Source organism: Netta rufina, assembly GCF_964035555.1.
Source record: "Netta rufina genome assembly, chromosome: 2".
Classification (NCBI taxonomy): domain Eukaryota; kingdom Metazoa; phylum Chordata; class Aves; order Anseriformes; family Anatidae; genus Netta; species Netta rufina.
In genome coordinates this window covers 16,257,992-16,263,991 of record NC_140124.1, presented here as the reverse complement: position 1 = coordinate 16,263,991, position 6,000 = coordinate 16,257,992, and positions in this window count along the sequence as shown.

Sequence of the window (6,000 nt, the reverse complement as noted above, 5' to 3'; positions counted from 1 at the left end):
TGAACAAATAATTCCCTTGCTTTGATGTCCTCCCTGTTCATATACTGGGGAGCTAATTTGGGGCTGAATCGAAGCTTTTTTCCCCTGTGTTAGAACATCACTCCGCTCCCCCAAGGGAGATTTTGCCCTGCCTTTGCTGCTGTAATGCAAATGTCAGGGGACCGGGTGCTGCTGTTAGTGGGGTGAATCCTAATCTCTGCTGGCAGCAAGCAGTAGCTCAGCTCCCTGATTTAGGTGCTAGGATTTAGGTGCTAATTTAGGTCAGGATTTAGGTGCTTTTGTCTAACTCATGCCTATGGTCTCAAGTGACAAGTAACCAGGCAAAATTTTACTAAGTGTGTCATCATCAGGTAGTTTTGTGGCCTTCTGCCCCTAAACTCAATGAAATCCATGGCTTTGGGACAAAATGGTGTCTCCATCAACTGTTTCTCTCAGCAAGCCTGGTATCCTTGGCACAAGGGCCTGCTGAGAAGGCTGAGACCTGAAGCCAGGATGTGCAAAACAGTGGTTTGGGATGATGAGTGGGGATGTCTTAAAAAAGATGTGAACTTTGGAGTATGCTAAGCACCTGATCTCTGAAGTTGGGCCTGGTGGATATCAAGCAGAGCAGCTGGATATCCAAGGGCCCAGATTTAATGGCCACCATTTCATGGGAGCTCTGCAAAGCTCCTGCTCATGGGACAGACCCTGCTGCAGGGTGGCAGCTCCTTCTGCTGAGGATGGTGCTATAGCAGTAACATCATTCACTGTACCTCAGAAAAAAAAATCACTTGCTAATTTTTTTTAGTTTTTGATGTCTGTCTTCGTCCAGAAAGTCATAAAACAGCTTTTACCAACTCTACAGCAAGTTATTCCTATGGTCTCCTGAATTTCGTGGTATCTGAAGGAATTCTGATAGGAAGGATTCCCCACACAGGGCTCCCAGGAGCCATTACAATTGTTCCTGGCCTCTCTTCTCCTTGCAGCTGCTGTTCCGCTCACACTCCTGCCTGCCTGCTATTCCTGCGTTCATTTTTATCTTCATGCCAGGCTTGAGCCGTGGCTCATTGTAACAATATTTCCTCATAAGGCTGTGCTTAAAAAGCACGGAGCTTGTATTTGTTGGTGCTGCGCGATGGCATGTGAGGCTGCACAAAGGAAAACAAATGTTTGAGATGTTTGCGAAGGTGCTGTCATGAGACAAAACAGGGCACTTGGGTCTGACATTGCTACGTTTACTTGTGCTTGGATATACCAGAGCCTGCTCAGTCTCTGCAATAACCCTCCCCTGGGAAGTTTCCATAACCTCACTCTCCTCCCTGCCCTCCTGCTCTGCTGGCCTCCAGGGTTGTGCTCTTAGGGGAGACGATGGGAAAGCTCACCCTCACCTTGGAAAGAGACTGAACAACCTTTGGCACCTTGCAAAATCAACTTCTTCAGCCCAGTTTTGTCACAGAGGTGACACAGCCCAGAGCACCCAAGCTGTTCACAGCCACAGCAGGGCCGCTTTGCCCACCTCCGGGAAATGATTCACTCAAACCCCGCAGGTTAAAACATCAGAGACCTTGTGCTGGCTCCAAGCGATTACGTTATTCCCCACCCTGTGCAAATGAGGAGTCAAATATCCCCGTTACTCAGTTCTGTGTGAGCTGTAAAAGTGGGAGTTACGTCCTGTCCCTTGGCCCTTTGCGTTCCTCACAAAAGAGCTGGCTGTCCCTCCAGGAGACCTCCTTCACATGCCAGCCATTCTCAGCACACCCTGCCGTGGTGTATCCACCTTGGATAGACATTTATAGGGCTGCCTGTCCACACACTTTTGGGGGGCAGGAGGCCAAGGAAAGGGCAATGAACTGCACCTAATTCAGCTTGCTTGCTCCTTATCCAGCCTTGTTTGGAAGCAGAGCTTAAAACCTGTTTGTTTAGGAGGTTTGTTATAGTTTTGGAAGCTAATGCTAGAGTTACACTGAGCAGCAGGGCAGAGGGTAAAACAATATTTTATTCTTAAGTTAAAGCACTTTCACAAGGGTAAAATAAGTAGGCTGCACTGGCTGAGATGTGCGCTGCAGGAGCTGGGACCTCCCCCATGTCTGCTGTCACGATGGGCATGCTGCACCCATGGGGGATGAAATCACTGGGGCCCTCCTCGCTCTGCTTATCGTCTGGGGACCCTGGTGATTGCTCTGGGATGAGAGAAGGAATGGGGATTCTTTTAATGGCTGGTCAAAGCTGGGGCATGTGTCTCTGTTAAAGCCCTCGGAATGGAAGACCTTCTTTCTCTTCAGAAGAAATTTACAGGTGTGAAGACATAATTCCTGGAAACACGGTACCTTCTATTACAATAGTCGCTGATCAGCTGATTAAAAAGGTGTAAAGGATGTGGTGAAATACTGGCATTTGCAGGCATGAGCTGGGTAACAAAGCATTATCCAGGTATTTAGGCAAACACTTCTTTTGAAGTTGGAATTGCTTGCTCCTTTGTGACCAGTTGTGCTCTTTTCCTTTGAAATAGGTAAAAACTTCCCCAGAGTTTTAGTTTTAGGGTTTAATATTTCTTCTTTTGGCTTGTTGCTTTTAACTTCTGAAAATTCCATACTAATTCCCCCTGGAAATAAGACACACGAAGGAAATACATTTGGAGGGCAATCGTGCTCTGACCATGGGGAAAGGAGGTCCCAGGAGGTGCAGAGACTGGCCCCAGGCCCTGCAGAAAGTGAGCTGCACGCTGCAGAATCAGAGGACCTCTCAAACCCCAAACCTTTGTCTTAGTTGCAAGTTTCTTGCAAATATTTGGGAGTCACATTTCAAAGTTCAAGCTGGGTTAATCACAAAGAATGCAGCTTTTCCTGCTCAGCATGAGGAGGTGTAAGGTAACAGCGGCTGTGGTGCCCTCCCCTGCACCCCATGCATCTGCACAGGTTTCAAGTAACATCTGGTCTCTCAGCTCCACATCACACATACAGATTAATGTTTACCTGCCTGCTGTCCTGGCTCCCAATCTGTTCCACTTTATTGACTTAGCCCTGGCTCGACAATGGTGTATTAATCTTGCCTTTGTGTACACACAGCAGCTTTATTCTGAATATATTTCCCCTAATTCTATTAACCAATGCTATTATCATAGCACACTAAGGACTTTGCTCAATATTAATTTAGGCGGCTCTTAACAGTCTGCAGACAAGAGACTTAGCGTGATAATTTGGAGAGGTGGATCAAGCTCTGCTGTGTGGGAAGCGATTTGTTAACAAGACCTTGTCATGTCCCGAGGGGAACACAGGCATGGGCTCTGGAGGCTGCAGACAGGGAAAACAGGGCACAGCAGCGGGGTTTTACCTGTGCTGCAGGGCTACCGCTTGGCTATAGGTGGGTGACACTTTTGGAAAAGCCTCTACAGGCCATTCCCAAGAGCTCATTCCTGGAAACAGATAATTCAAAACATTTGTCCGGAAGATGGTTCATGGGATAACCACAAGCATTTCTATCATGGGGCACATATTTGAGGCACATCCAGACCGGCTCTTGCCAATGTTTTTGCTTTCAGTCATCCTGTGGAGGAGTCCCTGGGGGTGGCCGCTGTGCTGGGAAGTGGCAGGGGGAGGAGGGCTGGGGTGCGAGGTCTTGAGCCCCCGCCGTGAGGGATGCTGTACAGGGAGTAGGATGTGCACTCTGGGCTGATTGCTCAATGCCTGCTCTGAGCATCGTGGGTGTGAGAGCTGGGGGTGGCATGGCAGATCTTCCAAAGGTTTACTTTTCTGGGAGGTAACCAGCATGGAAGGAGAAACAAGATCCTTTTATTAAAAGTAGGGGGATTCAAATAGCAGCTGTAAAAACGAGAACCTCCAACAACACGATGAACAGAAAATTAGATTTCCCCTCATTGTGTCAAGGAGGCCAAGCTTCCAGCCAGCTGTGGAGGAAATAAGGAGTTTATATTATTTGCAATGTCAATGAGGACCCATGTACGAATTTCCTGTCTGTCTCCCTCTGCAGATTAGCAAAACTTCAGCAAACAATATATTTTCATTACATTTCATTTTTCTGTTTCTGTGGGGAAAAAGATGCTCCCCAAGCAGAGTGGCTACAGAAGCTATGGCTGTGAAGAGGTGTTGTGGGACACCAAGCATACATGAGACACAAGGAGAAAAAGTCCCTGTGATGCTGAGTGCCTCACAGGGACACCTCTGACACCTGCAGTTTTGGGCCCAGCCAGGGCCACAGCATGCAGAACCGTGTCAATGCCCTTGGTCTTTTGGATAAGGATGCAATTTACTCAGAAGCCCCAAATTTTTCCCAACATGTGTGTTGCCATGCAGAAAAATGACCTCCCCTCTATGTTTGTTTTAAACTTCAAAGCACTGACATGCAAATTTAAATGATTAAAAGAAAAAGGCTTTATTCTGTCTGCGTGTTTACTTATCCAGCCTGTGTAAGCAGAGAGCCCAGCCTGTGTGTGACGGAGCTTTTTCGGCATCTCCCTGTGTTTCAGTGCAGGGCATCCCCCCAGGCTGGGGGCAGGAACCGACCCCACCGGGTCCCTGGCTGGCATCTATGCTGCTTTCCCAGCTGCTTCCAGCATCCTGTGTCTGAGGGCAGTGGGCAGGCAGGAAACAGACAGCCACCATCAGCAGACTGCAGTCAATGCATAACGAAGCAGACACCTGATAGCCTGCAGCAAACAGCTCAGCACAGGGCAGCCTCCCTGAAACACCATCAGGAATGACCGGGGTGCAGGAAGACCCCAGGCCCAGCACCTTGACACTACAAGCATGGTGCTCTCTCTGGTTTTCAGATAATCCCATCACAATTAAAACTGGTGTCACCATCTCCTGTCCAAAATTAACACATTTGGGTTCCTAACATAGTTAGGGTATCTTCTGCCTGTCTCCTGTGTTTGAAGTGTGCTGGCTGCTGGATCTCTGGTAGCTTCTTGGAATAAATGGCAGACCAGCAGCTGCCCTGTTCCTGGGATGCTTGGAGGCATTCAGGGGGCATTTCATGCTGGCAGCCCTGGGGAAGAATATTTCAGGTTTCATCACTTGAGAGAATGGAAAGAGCATGGAGGAACCATCGACCAAAAAGCTGAGTTTCACCACCAGTAAATCTTCCTGAAGTATGAACGTGACCTGACCCAGCTACCCTCACTTCTATGGCCTGACAGGCCTGCCCCCTGCCCAAAAAACACTGTGTTTGCAGGAATCCTGTCCCTCTGCCCATGTCTTGTGCAGAGGTGGTGTGTGGCAGGCAGGATGAGAAGGGACAGAGGGGCCAGGCTGAGGGAGATGCTCCAGGGGGTCTTGAGGAAAGGCCATGGTAGCTAAAAACCAGCTTTTAGGAAAGGGACAGGGATCTGCTTTGGGAAAGGCTGTGAGGTTTGTTGGCTCCACGGCCTCCCGGGCCTGTTGAGCTGTGCTGTGGAGCAGGCCCGTTTGTTTACCTTCCCGGGAGATGAAAAACAGAGTGAGATTTCGCAGCACTCAGATTCCCTGAATTTTTTTTTTAAGATTTTGATTAATCATGAGGCATTTTGGCAAGCTCCTCAGATACTCCGTAACCCCTGTTTAATCAGTCACAGCCTAAGTGCTTATTCTGTCTGGTCGCTAGCGGCACGGCAGGGACTGGTGGGCCTCAAGGTGCTGGGGGGGCCGGCAGCTGGATCTTAGGGTTTGTGCTGGTATCCCCTCGGTTTCTGCAAGGGGAGACCTCATGACAAATGTCCTTACATGGGTGTAGAATGAGGAATAACCTTAATTTGTACTCTGTGGTGTCACAGCTTGCTTTTAGGGCTCAAGGGATAAAAAGATCCAGACTTCAAGGATCTGGAGGCCATCATCACTCCAGTTAAAACTGGAAAATGAGGCCATCAGTGTTGCGACTGTCAGAAGTTGTGGCCAGACAGGTTATAAAAGTGGGGAATCCCAGTCTCCCTCAGCTCCCTGAGTGCCCCTGTGATGCTGGATGAAGGGGTGGAAAGAGACCCCTGGGCTCAGGCACATGCTGGCTGTGTCACCATTAGCATCTCAGTGC